The sequence below is a fragment of the Scyliorhinus canicula genome, chromosome 1 (genome assembly GCF_902713615.1).
Source record: "Scyliorhinus canicula chromosome 1, sScyCan1.1, whole genome shotgun sequence".
Taxonomy (NCBI): domain Eukaryota; kingdom Metazoa; phylum Chordata; class Chondrichthyes; order Carcharhiniformes; family Scyliorhinidae; genus Scyliorhinus; species Scyliorhinus canicula.
In genome coordinates this window covers 9973924-9987469 of record NC_052146.1, presented here as the reverse complement: position 1 = coordinate 9987469, position 13546 = coordinate 9973924, and the positions used below count along the sequence as shown (strand labels likewise).

Genomic DNA, 13546 nt, shown 5'->3' with positions numbered 1-13546 from the left:
AGATTGCGTTATTCTTACAATAAAGACCAATATGCAAATTGCTGTTACAACCTCTTGTGTACCTGCTGCTGCATAGGAACAGGAGTCATCCATTCAGCCGCTTGAAACTGTTCCACAACTCCCATTTACCCTATTTAGTTCTATTCCCTTCAATACCTCTGCCCAATGAAAGTCCCACTGTCCCAGCATATGCCACCTATTAAGAGGACAGAATTCTAGATGCCTACAACCCTCAGTGCTTCCCAATTTCCATTTTGAATGGTTTAGCTCTAATTTTAGGATTGTGTCCCCCGGTTCTGGATTCCAAAAATCAAAAGGAACTAGTTTCCCTGGACCAATCCTTTTAACATTATAAACACTATAATCAGCTCACCACTCAATCTTTTCATGAAGCATTCACAGTTTTAGTTTGTAGCTCCATCAATCATTGAATTAATCATGTTGCACAACACGTATAGCGAATCCTTTAAATACCAGGACGCATGCATTACTGTCATCATATTTAAAAATTAAAATCTGCAATATCAAAAAGGTTTCATTCCTCCCCCTTGGCAAAAAAAATTCTTGAGCAATCAACTTGGTTTAAAAACACAAAAATAAGGCCTGAAAAAAAAACATTCAACTCTTTTGTTTTTATAAATTTAGAGTTCCCAATTCATTTTTTTCCAATTAAGGGGCTGTTAAGCGTGTTCAATCCATCTATCCTGCACATCTTTGGGTTGTGGGGGTGAAACCCACGCAAACACGGGGAGAATGTGCAAACTCACGGCACCGAGGTCCCAGGTTCGATCCCGGCTCTGGGTCACTGTTCGTGTGGAGTTTGCACATTCTCCCCGTGTTTGCTTGGGTTGCGCCCCCACAACCCAAAGAGGTGCAGAGTAGGTGGTTTGGCCATGCTAAACACGGACAGTGACCCAGAGCCGGGATCAAACCTGGGACCTCGGCGCCGTGAGGCAGCAGGGCTAACCCACTGCACCACCATGCTGCCCTAAACATTCAACTCTTAACACAAAAGTATTTGTCAAATGAAAATAATGGAGAAGGTAAATGCTTTTAAAATGCCGTACCCAAATCTCTAATCCGTGACAATAAACAAATCCATCTAAATGACTTGACAGACCTTAGAAATACAGCTTTCATATTGGGGCGGGTGTTGATGAGGATGCTCAATGGGACAAGGGAAAGAGGGGTGCTGCCCCCGACGATGTCACAGGCCACGATTTCGCTGATTCTGAAGCGGGACAAGAACCCGGAGCTGTGTGGGTCCTACAGGCTGATATCCCTGTTGAATGTGGATGCCAAATTGCTGGCCAAAATTTTGTCCTCCAGGATTGAAGTGTGAAGACGTTATTGGAGAGAACCAGGCGGGGTTTGTTACGGGTAGGCAGTTAGTGGCCAATGTAAGATGGTTGTTAAACGTGATGTTGATGCCCCCGGAAGAGGGCAGCACGGTGGCGTAGTGGGTTAGCCCTGTTGCCTCACGGTACCGAGGTCCCAGGTTCGATCCCGGCTCTGGGTCACTGTTCGTGTGGAGTTTGCACATTCTCCCACTGTTTGCTTGGGTTGCGCCCCCACAACCCAAAGATGTGCAGAGTAGGTGGTTTGGCCATGCTAAATTACCCCTTTATTGGATAAAATGAATTGGGTACTCCAAATTATTATTTTTTTTTTTTTAAACGATGCCTCCGGAAGGTAGGGAGGTGGAGGTAGAGGTAGAGATCGCAATGGATGCAGAAAAGGCTTTTGATCGGGTAGAATGGGATCATCTGGTGGAGGTACTGGGATTTGGGTGGGGCTTTGTTGACTGGGTCAGGTTGCTGTATCAGGCTCCTGTGGCAAGCGTATGGACGAATAGGCAAACATCGGGCTATTTTAGACTGCACCGGGGGGGGCGAGACAGGGATGCCCCCTCTCCCCACTGTTATTCACGCTAGCTATAGAGCCGCTGGCAATTGCTCAGAGTACCTAAGGGGCTGGAAGGGGCTGGCACACAGTCTTGCTCTATGCAGACGACCTGCTTCTGTATGTATCGGACCCAATAGAGGGGATGGAAGAAATCATGAGTATTCAAGGGGAATTTGGCCGGTTTTCGGGATATAAGCTAAATATGGGGAAAAGTGAGATGTTTGCGGTCCAGGAGAGGGGACAGGAGAGGCGATTGGGGGAGCTGCCGTTTTAGATTAGTAGGGGGAAGCTTTAGGTACCTAGGCATTCAAGTGGTGCGGGAATGGGACCGGCTGCATAAATTAAATCTGGCTCAACTAGTAGACCAAATGAAGGACGATTTTCGGAGATGGGACGCGCTTCCGTTGTCACTGGCTGGGAGGGTGCAGACGGTGAAGATTACTGTCTTCCTGAGATTCCTGTTTGTATTTCAGTCTCTCCCCCATCTTTAATCCACGGTCCTTTATTAAACGCATCAACAAAGTGATCACTGGCTTTATTTGGGCGGGCAAGACCCGGTGAGTAAGGAAGGTAATGCTTGAGCAGAGGTCAGGGAGAGGGTGGGCTGGCGCTGCCAAATTGTAGTAACTATTACTGGGCGGCAAATACAGCCATGATCAGGAAGTGGCTGGTGGGGGAGGGGTCGGCATGGGTATGGAGGCGGCTTCATGCAAGGGCACCAGTTTGTGGGCGTTGGTAACTGCGCCTCTGCCGTTCCCGCCGGCACAGTACTCCACCAGCCCCGTGGTGGTGGCAGCCCTGAGAGTCTGGGGGCAATGGAAGAGACATGTGGGAGCAGAGGGTGCATTGGTCTGGTCCCCAATCTGTAATAATCACCGGTTTGCCCTGGGAAGTATGGATGGGGGTGGGGGGGGGTTCCAGATATGGCAGAGAGCAGGGATTGAGAGGATGGGGGACATGTTTATAGAGGGGAGCTTTCCGAGTATGAGGCGCTGGAGAAGTTTGGGTTGGCGAGGGGAAACAAATTCAGGTATCTGCAGGTGCAGGACTTCTTACGTAAACAGGTGTCAACCTTCCAACTCCTACCCCAGGACAGGGTAGTTTCCAACGGGTGGGTAGGAGAAGGGAGCGTCTCTGACATTTACAAGGAACTTATGGGGTCAGAGGAGACGCAGACCGAGGAGTTGTAGCAGAAATGGGAGAAGGAGCTGGGAGGCGAGATAGAAGATGGTCTATGGGCGGATACGTTGAGTAGAGTCAACACGTCCGCAACATGTGCCAGGCTCAGCCTGATACAATTCAAGGTTGCTCACCGGGCTGACATGACAGTGGCCCGGATGAGCAGATTCTTTGGGGTGGAAGAAAGGTGCGCAAAATGTGCGGGAGGACCAGCGAACCATGGTCACATGTTCTGGGCATGTCCAAAGCTTAGAGGATTTTGGCAGGGGTTTGCAGATGTCACGTCCATGGTGTTAAAAATAAGGGTGGCGCTGAGTCCAGAGGTGGCGATTTTCGGGGTGTCGGAAGACCCGGGAATCCAGAAGGAGAAAGGGGCAGTCGTTCTGGCCTTTGCTTCCCTGATAGCCCGGAGACGTATATTATTAGCTTGGAGGGACTCAAAGCCTCCGAAGTCGGAGACCTGGCTATCTGACATGACTAGCTTTCTCTATTTGGAGAAAATAAAGTTTGCCTTGAGAGGGTCAATGTTAGGGTTCACCCGGAGGTGGCAGCCGTTTGTCGACTTCTTCGCGGAAAATTAATCGTCAGCAGAAAGGGGGGGGGGGGGTAAAAACAAATTTAAAACAAATTTTAAAAAAGGAAATACAGGTTTCACCAAATTTTTACCCATTATAATCGTTCCATGAGCCTGATCAATGAAAAATGCCTTGGAGTAGCTTACAGTCCCTGGAGGGAGGTATTTAACTGTAAACTGAGTCTTTCAGGGGAACACCGTTTCGCAAACATTGGCAAGATAAAAAAAATATATAGTTGGATACGGTCCCCACTGCCCAGTTTATTTCAAAGTAGAGGGTAGCTGCCCTTTAGAAGGCAAAAGCATGGTTTTAAATTAAATCTGGATTTGGTGCTGCTGATCCTCCTTTGTGCTTTGATTAATCATTATACCTCCTATCAGACAGTAAACGGAAGAGGGTAGGGTTTCAATCAGACTAGTTACACCAACTGGTTTTGAATTATGGGGCACTACAGAATGGATTTAAATAAATAATGAGGTTGGACCACTTAAATCTGTAACTGATAACAAATCCAAGAAAATTCATACTGCATAAAGCCTTCTAAAGCCACTACTTCCAGAAAGCAATACTTACAAGCAACAGTTTCAATGGCTTTAAAAATCTTGTCCTTTAGGTCATGGAATATTGATTTTTTTTTTTTTTAAGTGGAGTCCAGTTCAACCCTAATGGACTAAGCTATATATACCTCCTGACATAAAAAGCCTTGAGCTCCAAACAACTAAAACCTTGGTCAAAATTGCTCTTTCTTTACTCTTTATCGACTTTCAACCCTTTTAAAACAAACAGTAAATCCAGATACAACATTTTTTAAAATAATTTTGTTACAACAAATATAAACGGCAAACCAGTTGACTTCCATTTATTTAATAATGTGTCTGGTTGTGGATCACAGTTTAAGCATCTCAGCTAAAAAGGATTTGCATTTTCTTTTTTTTATAAATTTAGAATACCCAATTCATTTTTTCCAATTAAGGAGCAATTTAGCATGGCCAATCCACCTACCCTGCACATCTTTGGGTTGTGGGGGCGAAACCCACGCAAACACAGGGAGAATGTGCAAACTCCACATGGACAGTGACCCAGAGCTGGGACCTCGGCGCCCTCATGCAGCTGTGCTAACCATTGCACAACCGTGCTGCCCCTAGGATTTACATTTTCAACCACGTTTTCTTTTTGCTTATTCACTGTTTTGTGTTAAATGTTATCACAGCCACCTCAGTTCAGGAATTGAGTTAATTTGTATTTTCAGAAGCCATTCTATCTACTGGTAAGCAGCGGCGGATGTGAAGCAAGAAGGGGGGGCTTGGGGTTATTCCTGTTAGTTTGTTCAAACAAAAAAAATGACAAACTTTTTTCTTATATTTGAGCATTTTCCTTTGTGTGAGATTTTTGTAATTTTTGGAATAAAAATATATTTAAAAAATAACCTTTTTTTCAAAAACATCTCTGGTGATGTCACTTCTACTGTCACTTCTTACGTGGATAAGTCCGTGTAAAACAAGTTGTGGTGCATGTCCAGATTTTTGACTTTCAAATGCTACTATACTTCCAGAAAATTTAGAACCATCACAAAATCCAATAACCATCACAAAATCCAATAATCGGGTGTTAGTGGTTAGTGTCATTTTCTGAGGGAATGATTTAATAATAATAATAATATTTATTGGTGTCACAAGTAGGCTTATATTAACACTGCAATGAAGTTACTGTGCAAATCCCCTAGTCGCCATAGTCCGGGTACATGGAGGGAGAATTCAGAATGTCCAATTCACCCAACAATCACTTAATTCGATTCCTGTGGGAGGAAACCGGAGGAAATCCACCCAAACACGGGGAGAATGTGCAGGCTCCACACAGACAACGACCCAAGCCGGGAATCGAACCTGGGACCCTGGAGCTGTGAAGCAACAATGCTAACCACTGTGCTATCGTGTTTCTCATTTGAGATGGTAAGTATATTAGTTTACATAATTGTTTTATCAAACAACAACTTGCATTTATTTAGCATCTCCAACTTAATAAAATGTCCCAAGATGTCACATTGGGTCTTTATAAAAAAAATGTTTTTTTTAAATTTAGAGTACCCAATTATTTATTTATTTATTTTCCAATTAAAGGGCAATTTAGCATGGCGAATCCACCTAACCTGCACATCTTGGGTTGTGGGGGGGAAAACCCACGAAGACATGGTGAGAACGTGCAAACTCTACAAGGACAGTGGTCCAGGGACAAAAACAAAATTTAACACTGAACCCCATCTGGAAATATTAGGTGATTAAAAACCGGATCAAAAAGGTGGATTTTAAGGAGCACATTAGAGGAGGAAAGCAAGGTTTAAGGAAGAATTCCAGAACTGGGCGACTGGGCAGCTGAAGATTCAGCCACCAGTGGTAGAGGGGTTAAAGTCTGGGACACACTCAGAGCCTGAATTGAAGCAGAGCAGAGCAAGAGAACTTGGAGGGTTGAGGAGGTTATACAGATGAGGAGAGGCAAGGCCATGGGAGGGACTAGAATTTTAAAATCAACGTTTTGCAAAATACTAAGTCAAAACTGACTTCTATCTGCCTACCTGCATGTAGCTTATTTTGTTAAAAGTCCTCATAAATTCTTTTCTCAATCAGAAGAATTGGCTAACAAAAATTCAAAACAGACCACGCAGCCACAAATGCTCTTCAACTACATTCCGTTCTGTGAAAGAAAAACGCTCAAACTTCTTCACAATTTTCAGAAACACTTCCAAGTTTAAATAATTCAGTGCCTCAACGTACTGACAAAGCTACCTGGGAACATCCAAGGGAAATCAATAACAAAATGGTGCAAAATTACCAGCAAACAAGATGCTCAAAACAGCCAAGATACCCACTAAAATCGAAAAACCACCACACTTTTCACTGAGCAGACAAACAACTAAATGGACAAATCCAACATTATTTTCAAGTTTGTAAAAAAAAAAAATGAAGCTCTAACCAACCATGGAACAAAAGATCCCGACCTCAGGTTACTGTCCGTGTGGAGTTTGCACACTTTCCATGTGCCTGCATGGGTCTCATCCCCATAACCCAAAGATGTGCAGGGTAGGTGGATTGGCCATATCTTTTTATTAAAACAGTAAAAGATGTATACAAGGCCAAACTGTACAAACACTAATTTTGTGCCACATAAATTGCCCCTTAATAATTAGAATATTAAAAAAATAAGAACAGATAGGCAACCTTTGCATTGATAGAGAGACTTTCATAACCTGTGCATTGATACTGAGACAACCAACATGGCGCAGACTCTGACTTAGGAATTCTTAATAGAATTTGTGATCACTTCATTGATGTAATAGTGCAATCTGAAGACAAGATGTTGCATTAAAGTCTCGCTGGTGCCTTGTGATTATCCAGTGAATAACTAATCCAGACAAAACAGGATCGCCAAGTTAGTGACCACAACTAGCACGGTTATGGGAATCTTGTAATTAAATTCAGCGGCGCCTAGATTTTGGAATGTGGGAAGAAGGGACCAAAGAGACAACCTCAATCCCAATCATTCTCCAGCAGCCTTGCTGGAAATCCTCATGTGTTGATGGGATCAGATTTGGCAATGCAGCAATATTCCCCCAGTCAAATAGCCTGACACTTGCCGTCATCATCACACAAGTAATGGCCACTTGGCCATGAACACCCTAGATTGGGGCTATAAAAAGGGAGAGGTGAGACACTTGCCAGACAAGAGTACCAATGAAATGTTACAAGAAGCTCCCAGATTTTGGACCAATGTTTCTGGCAAGAATAAGCTTAAGTATTGCAGTGTTAAGAATTGTTGAAGAAAACAGAGCTTCCTCAATGCAGCTTCAACAATAACAGTGTTTACGTTTCACATTATAGGAGAAAGAGGTTTGACAGATCAAGGACTATGGATGGGACAAAAGCTGCCAGACACATTTGAAGAAACACTGAAGAATTGAACTAAACAGGTTTATTACCCTACTGGAGGGATTTCAAATTTGGCCAATACACTGAAAGGGGGACTTCAGGCTGGAAATACTGAGGGAGCATGACCTGATGAATGTAGCACATCAACAAAACAATGACTCGGGTCACATTATGAATAAAGCAGTTTGCTGATGTGAAGAAGCAAAACGACAGAGAAAACAGATTCTGGAAAGCATATTAATGATAAATGTACCCGAGTCATTAGCTGCAACACGCAGGAAAAGCAACAGGAATAGAAATGAGCTGTCGTTGTCATGAATATAACTGGAGGGTGATTATATAAGCTGTTTAGAAGCACACAACAGCTGCATGCGCTTCTATGTTCCAGAGCAGAGTTCTAGAAGTGCACTGCATTAATAACCCGATTTCTACTATGCTAAAGGTTGGACTGGTTTCATGGATTACACCTGGACTTAAAATGTGAGAAATAATTTGTAAATTAAAAGCAGCTTCATAACTAGAGGCTGGAAACAGTGAAGAAAAAGAGAAGTAGTTCAGAACATACTTCCATACAGGGAAGAAAAATCAGAGCCCAAAAGACAGACACAGTATCAGAAATAAAATTTTCCTTTGTGACGAATGGATGATTTCAGGAACATTAGGATAATTTAAGGGTTAACGGCCTGGGGTTGTAGTGTGTTGGATTGCAGTGGTCATGTTTTGTAAAGGCCTGGGAGCTTCTAGGAAACGGGAATGTGGTTTGTCTGGGGAAGCCCTGGGGAGTTGCTTTGCAGCCTGAGAGTTAATTTGTTTTGCAGCTTGGGGAGATGAGGTCATCACTGGGTGGAGTCCAGGAATGCAGAGAGGCAGGGAGTTTTGGAGAACTTTGAGAGAGAGGTGAATTCTGATCTGCCTGAAACGGAGACCACAATTCTCTCGCAGTATGGTAGTTAAAAATAAAGAATAATAATCTGAAAAACAGAGCAGTCTTGTCTGGGGACAAGCAAAAAGCTGAAACACACCAAGTGAAGCAGCTTTTAGAAGGTATTCAGTCAGAGTCTGAAGGGGTTCTAACAGGAGCCAAGTCTGTTTTAGAAAGCAAGTATTATTCTGGGCCATGCTAATTTTAAGATGGATTGAGAGCACCATGTTTCTTTTCTTGTTGTTTAATGGGAAATTGAGTAGTGTTAAGGAGTAAGCTGTTCTTTTCAGGTGTGAAGTTAAAAGTTTAATATTGCACTCAAGAATAAAGTTTTGTTTTTAGAAATACGAACGTCCTATTTCTTCATGCAATCACTCCTGGACCGAATCATTCTTTTCCTCACAGTCTAACAAATAAACTAAAGTATTGGTGTTTCAGTCCAGTATCCTAGCCATTGTTGGGGTCTGGTCTGGAATCGTAATACCTCCAGTTCTAAATGATCTTAATTCAGGGGGAAACGGAATGTCAAATTGTTTGTTGTTTAGGTTGACAAAGCCACAGTGCTGGCTAGATCTGCAGAGGCAAAACTGATGCTAACCACTGAAATGATCAAGAGGACAAGTTAAGCATTGACGGCAATTGATTCTAAATCGTTTGAAATCAAGAGAACAAATGTAGGTGGTGTATTAATGAGGTGAGGGGGGCAGTAAATGGAAAAATCATCACCACGCATCAAAGTCAGATGATGCAAAGAATAGCTACGTCAGAACACAACATTGAAAAGTACCCAACAGAAAGTGAGAAAGAAATAACTACTGGCCATAGACTTGATCCAAGCAAAATATCTTTTGGCATTTTAAAATCAACATTAAAACATACATTAATTCTTCCTTTTAGCAAATATCTATGCAGGTATAGAGGCAAATGTGACATACAACAGGGAAATGTGGTGAGCTAATTAGGATATTAATGTGCCCTCACCCCCCCCCCCAGCTTTACCATGCCCCTCATAATGCCCCTTGCTGTGACCGTGCCCCTCACCCCCTCACCAACTCACCGTAACCATGCCCCTCACCAACTCACCATGACCATGCCCCTCACCAACTCAGTGACTGTACCCCCTCACCATGACCACACCCCCCACCATGACCACACCCCCCACCATGACCCTCACCCCCTCACCATGACCATGCCCCTCACCCCCTCGTGAACATGCCCCTCACCGTGACTATGCCCCTCACCCCCTCACCGTGACCATGCCCCTCACCCCCTGTGACCCTGCCCCTCACCCCCTGTGACCCTGCCCCTCACCCCCTGTGACCCTGCCCCTCACCCCCTGTGACCCTGCCCCTCACCCCCTGTGACCCTGCCCCTCACCCCCTGTGACCCTGCCCCTCAACGTGAACATGCCCCTCAACGTGAACATGCCCCTCGCCCCCTCACCATGCTCCTCCTTCAGTTATTTTGTCCCTATAGGTATTTAAATGCCGGATTGGGCCACCAGCACTCGGTTCCCCCTCCCCTCCATCCCGCTGCCGCTCCGCCGGCGCACACAGCGCCTGTTTCAGGCCGCTCCGGCTGGTAATGGGCGCGATCTTCACCCCGGTGGCACGGGGCGCTCCCGCCCCTTCCACATTCTCCGGTGACCTGGTTAAAACCATGGGCCCCGGGGGGGGTTTAAACCATGGGCCCCGGGGGGGGGTTTAAACCATGGGCCCCGGGGGGGGGTTTAAACCATGGGCCCCGGGGGGGGGGGGGGGTTTAAACCATGGGCCCCGGGGGGGGGGGGGGGGGGGGTTTAAACCATGGGCCCCGGGGGGGGGGGGGGGGTTTAAACCATGGGCCCCGGGGGGGGGGGGGGGGGGGGTTTAAACCATGGGCCCCGGGGGGGGGGGGGGGGGGTTTAAACCATGGGCCCCGGGGGGGGGGGGGGGGGTTTAAACCATGGGCCCCGGGGGGAACTTCAATCCCCGCCCGCCTATCCCTGCCTCCCTCCCGGCCAGCTCAGTACGGCAACCCGAGGCTTCCCCACCGGCTTTAGGCCGCGGCATCTCCACAGGGGGAGGCAGACCGGTGGGTAAAGCCTGTCCCGGCCCCGGTAAGAAAGCCACCCCTCCCGGCCCGCCAGCCGCCATTTACCGCCGGCCGCCATACGTGGCTCTCAGTCCGTCAGCAGCTTCCTCCCCCCCCGCCAGCAGCGGCTGTATGAACCGGGCCTCGGACAGGCGGCTTACTGAGGTTTATAATCACTGCCACATTCTGACAGACTGTTCAATAATCTCTCAGCGTCATTCCGCCAATTAAACAATCTTTGTTTTCACCTGAGGGGAACCCCGGCTCCCTGACCAGGACGGAGCTTCCGGCCGCGGCTGGGCACTGACTGACAGTTAGGAGGGCGGGGCCTGAGTGGGGCGGGGCCAAAGTAAGGGCGGGGCCTGTGCGAGGGCGGGGCGGGTCAGTGAGGGCGCCCCGCCCCGCAGTGGGCGGGGCCGGAATGGGAGGGCGACGTCAGAATGGAGAACGAACCTGGGTTAGTGGGCGGGGCCGGAATAGGAGGGGCCAGAATGTAGTCTCACACAGCGAGAGGGCGGCGCCGGAGTGAGGGCGGGGCCAGAATGTAGAACGGGCCTGGGTTAGAGGGCGGGGCCTTAATGGTAGAGGCCGGAATTTGAGGACGTGGCAAGTGAGAGGGCGGGGCTGGAATGGAAGGGCGGGGCCAGAATGGGAGGGCGGGGCCTGGGTGAGAGGGCGGTACCGGAATGGGAGGGCGGGGCCAGAATGGGAGGGCGGGGCCTGGGTAAGAAGGCGGGGCCGAAATGGGAGGACGCGGCCAGGGGGAGGGCGAGGCCGGAATAAGAAGGCGGGGCCGGAATGAGAGGGCGGGGCCAGAATGAGGGCGGGGCCGGAATGGGAGGACGTGGCCAGTGAGAGGGCGGGGACAGAATGGGAGGGTCGGGGCCAGAATGGAAGGGGCGGGCCCTGCATTGGAGGGCGGGGTCTGTTATGGGGGCGTGGTCATGATTGAAGGCGGGGCCAGGGTGTGCTCAGGCTTGCAGCTGGAACCAGATTGATGGGGTCGAAACAGTAAATGTGCTTCTCTCTGGACAGATGCTGCCAAACTGGCTGAGACCTTTCCCCAGCACTCTGTTAAATTGGAATGATGAAACACAAGGACTCGCTGCCTGAAAGGGGCATAACTACACACACTACTGCTCGTGCCATTATTCTGGTCAGCAACCAGTGTTTAGATCAATAGCTATGTAGTCTCACACTGCATTGGCACCTGCAATGTAAGCACTTTACATGTCTGTATGTTTCCTGTAATACCGCCATTAGAATGGGAATTCCCACTGTATCATTTCAATGTTGCACTTTAGCATACAGGAAAACATAATTAGCTGGCAACAATTCATCCCATATTCCAATCTGTGATGGGATCACTATCTCAATGAGATTCTACATGAGTGCTGTCTCCACTGGCTAAATCCAGTCTGTTAAGGGTTTGTGCAAGGAGTTCCCACTCAGCCTAGTAGTTCAACTGGTGAAACATTAATGATCCAGACGGGAATGTGGGGGGTATGATCAGAAAGGTCACAGATGACACAAAAATTTGTGGTCTGGTAAATAGCGAGGAGGATGTTCCTTTACACATCCAAAAACTTAGATTACAAGACAATATAGACTGGCTGATCAGATGGGCAAAACTGTAGAACATGGAAAGTGTGAGCTGATGCATTTTGGGAAGACGAAAAAAGCAAGGGAATATACAAATGATAGGGTGCTTGGAAGTACAGAGGACCAGAGGGACCTTGCGGTTCATGTCCATAGTTCCGTGAAGGAAGCAGGACAGGTGGATGAGGTGGTTAACAGAATTTACAGTGCAGAAGGAGGCCATTCGGCCCATCGAGTCTGCACCGGCTCTTGGAAAGAGCACCCTACCCAAGGTCAACACCTCCACCCTATTCCCACAACCCAGGAACCCCACCCAACACTAAGGGCAATTTTGGACACTAAGGGCAATTTATCATGGCCAATCCACCTAACCTGCACATCTTTGGACTGTGGGAGGAAACCGGAGCACCCGGAGGAAACCCACGCACACACGGGGAGGATGTGCAGATTCCGCACAGGCAGTGACCCAAGCCGGATTCGAACTTGAGATCCTGGAGCTGTGAAGCAATTGTGCTATCCACAATGCTACCGTGCGTATGGGATACTTGCCTTTATTAGCCAAGGCTGTGATTGCTCTAAAATGCACTAAAAGACAGGGGCTGGTTTAGCACAGTGAAAAAATGAAATGAAATGAAAATCACTTATTGTCACGAGTAGGCTTCAATGAAGTTACTGTGAAAAGCCACAGTGGGCTAAACAGCTGGCTTGTAATGCAGAACAAACCAGCAGCGTGGGTTCAATACCTGCACCGGCCTCCCCAAAGAGGCGCCAGAATGTGGTGACTAGGGGCTTTTCACACTAACTTCATTGAAGCCTACTGGTGACAATAAGCGATTATTATTATTATAAAAAGGGTGCAGAACATCACTAGGATGTTGCCTGGGCTGGAACGTTTCAGCTGTGAAGAGAGGCTGGTTAGGCTGGGGATGTTTTCCTAAAGAGAAGGCTGAGGTTTAGCACACTGGGCTAAACAGCTGGCTTGTAATTGTTATGGGAGAGATGTATTCAGAACCCCAAAATGTATCATAGAATTCAACCAACCCCCCACCTTTAATGGATTGTTGCTTTTGAAGCACACAGCTTGTTCCCCAGGTGTAGTATTACAATTATGGACAGGTGGTTTTTAAAACAAAACAATGTTTATTCCATGAACTCAAATTAACCTTTTAAATAAACATCGGATTTCTTAACGCCCCTTACTTCAAAGATAACCCCGAAAATAATACAACACTACCCAATCCTGCAAACTGTTCCTTTGCACATCCAAAAGACTTCACCTTCACAAAAACAGTAACACACCAGGTCACAGTTAATATATATTTTCTGTTGGATGGCAGAGATATACCACCTTGGTTGACTTCAGCTCCAGCTCC

At 47.0% G+C, this 13546-nt stretch overlaps 1 protein-coding gene across 5 annotated transcripts in view; it reads right to left on the bottom strand.

The window, feature by feature from the left end:
• The window catches only part of golga3 (golgin A3), an 86484-nt gene extending 75591 nt beyond the window's left edge, over nucleotides 1-10893 (bottom strand). For 3 of the 5 annotated variants that reach the window (XM_038807116.1, XM_038807391.1, XM_038807473.1), the window contains exon 1: nucleotides 10823-10893. The gene's annotated coding sequence lies outside the window, so the exon portion shown is untranslated. Of the gene's footprint in view, nucleotides 1-10640 lie in introns of all 5 variants that reach the window. The other 2 variants (XM_038807303.1, XM_038807205.1) reach the window with 2 other exon arrangements.
• Between the last annotated feature and the right edge of the window lie 2653 nt (nucleotides 10894-13546).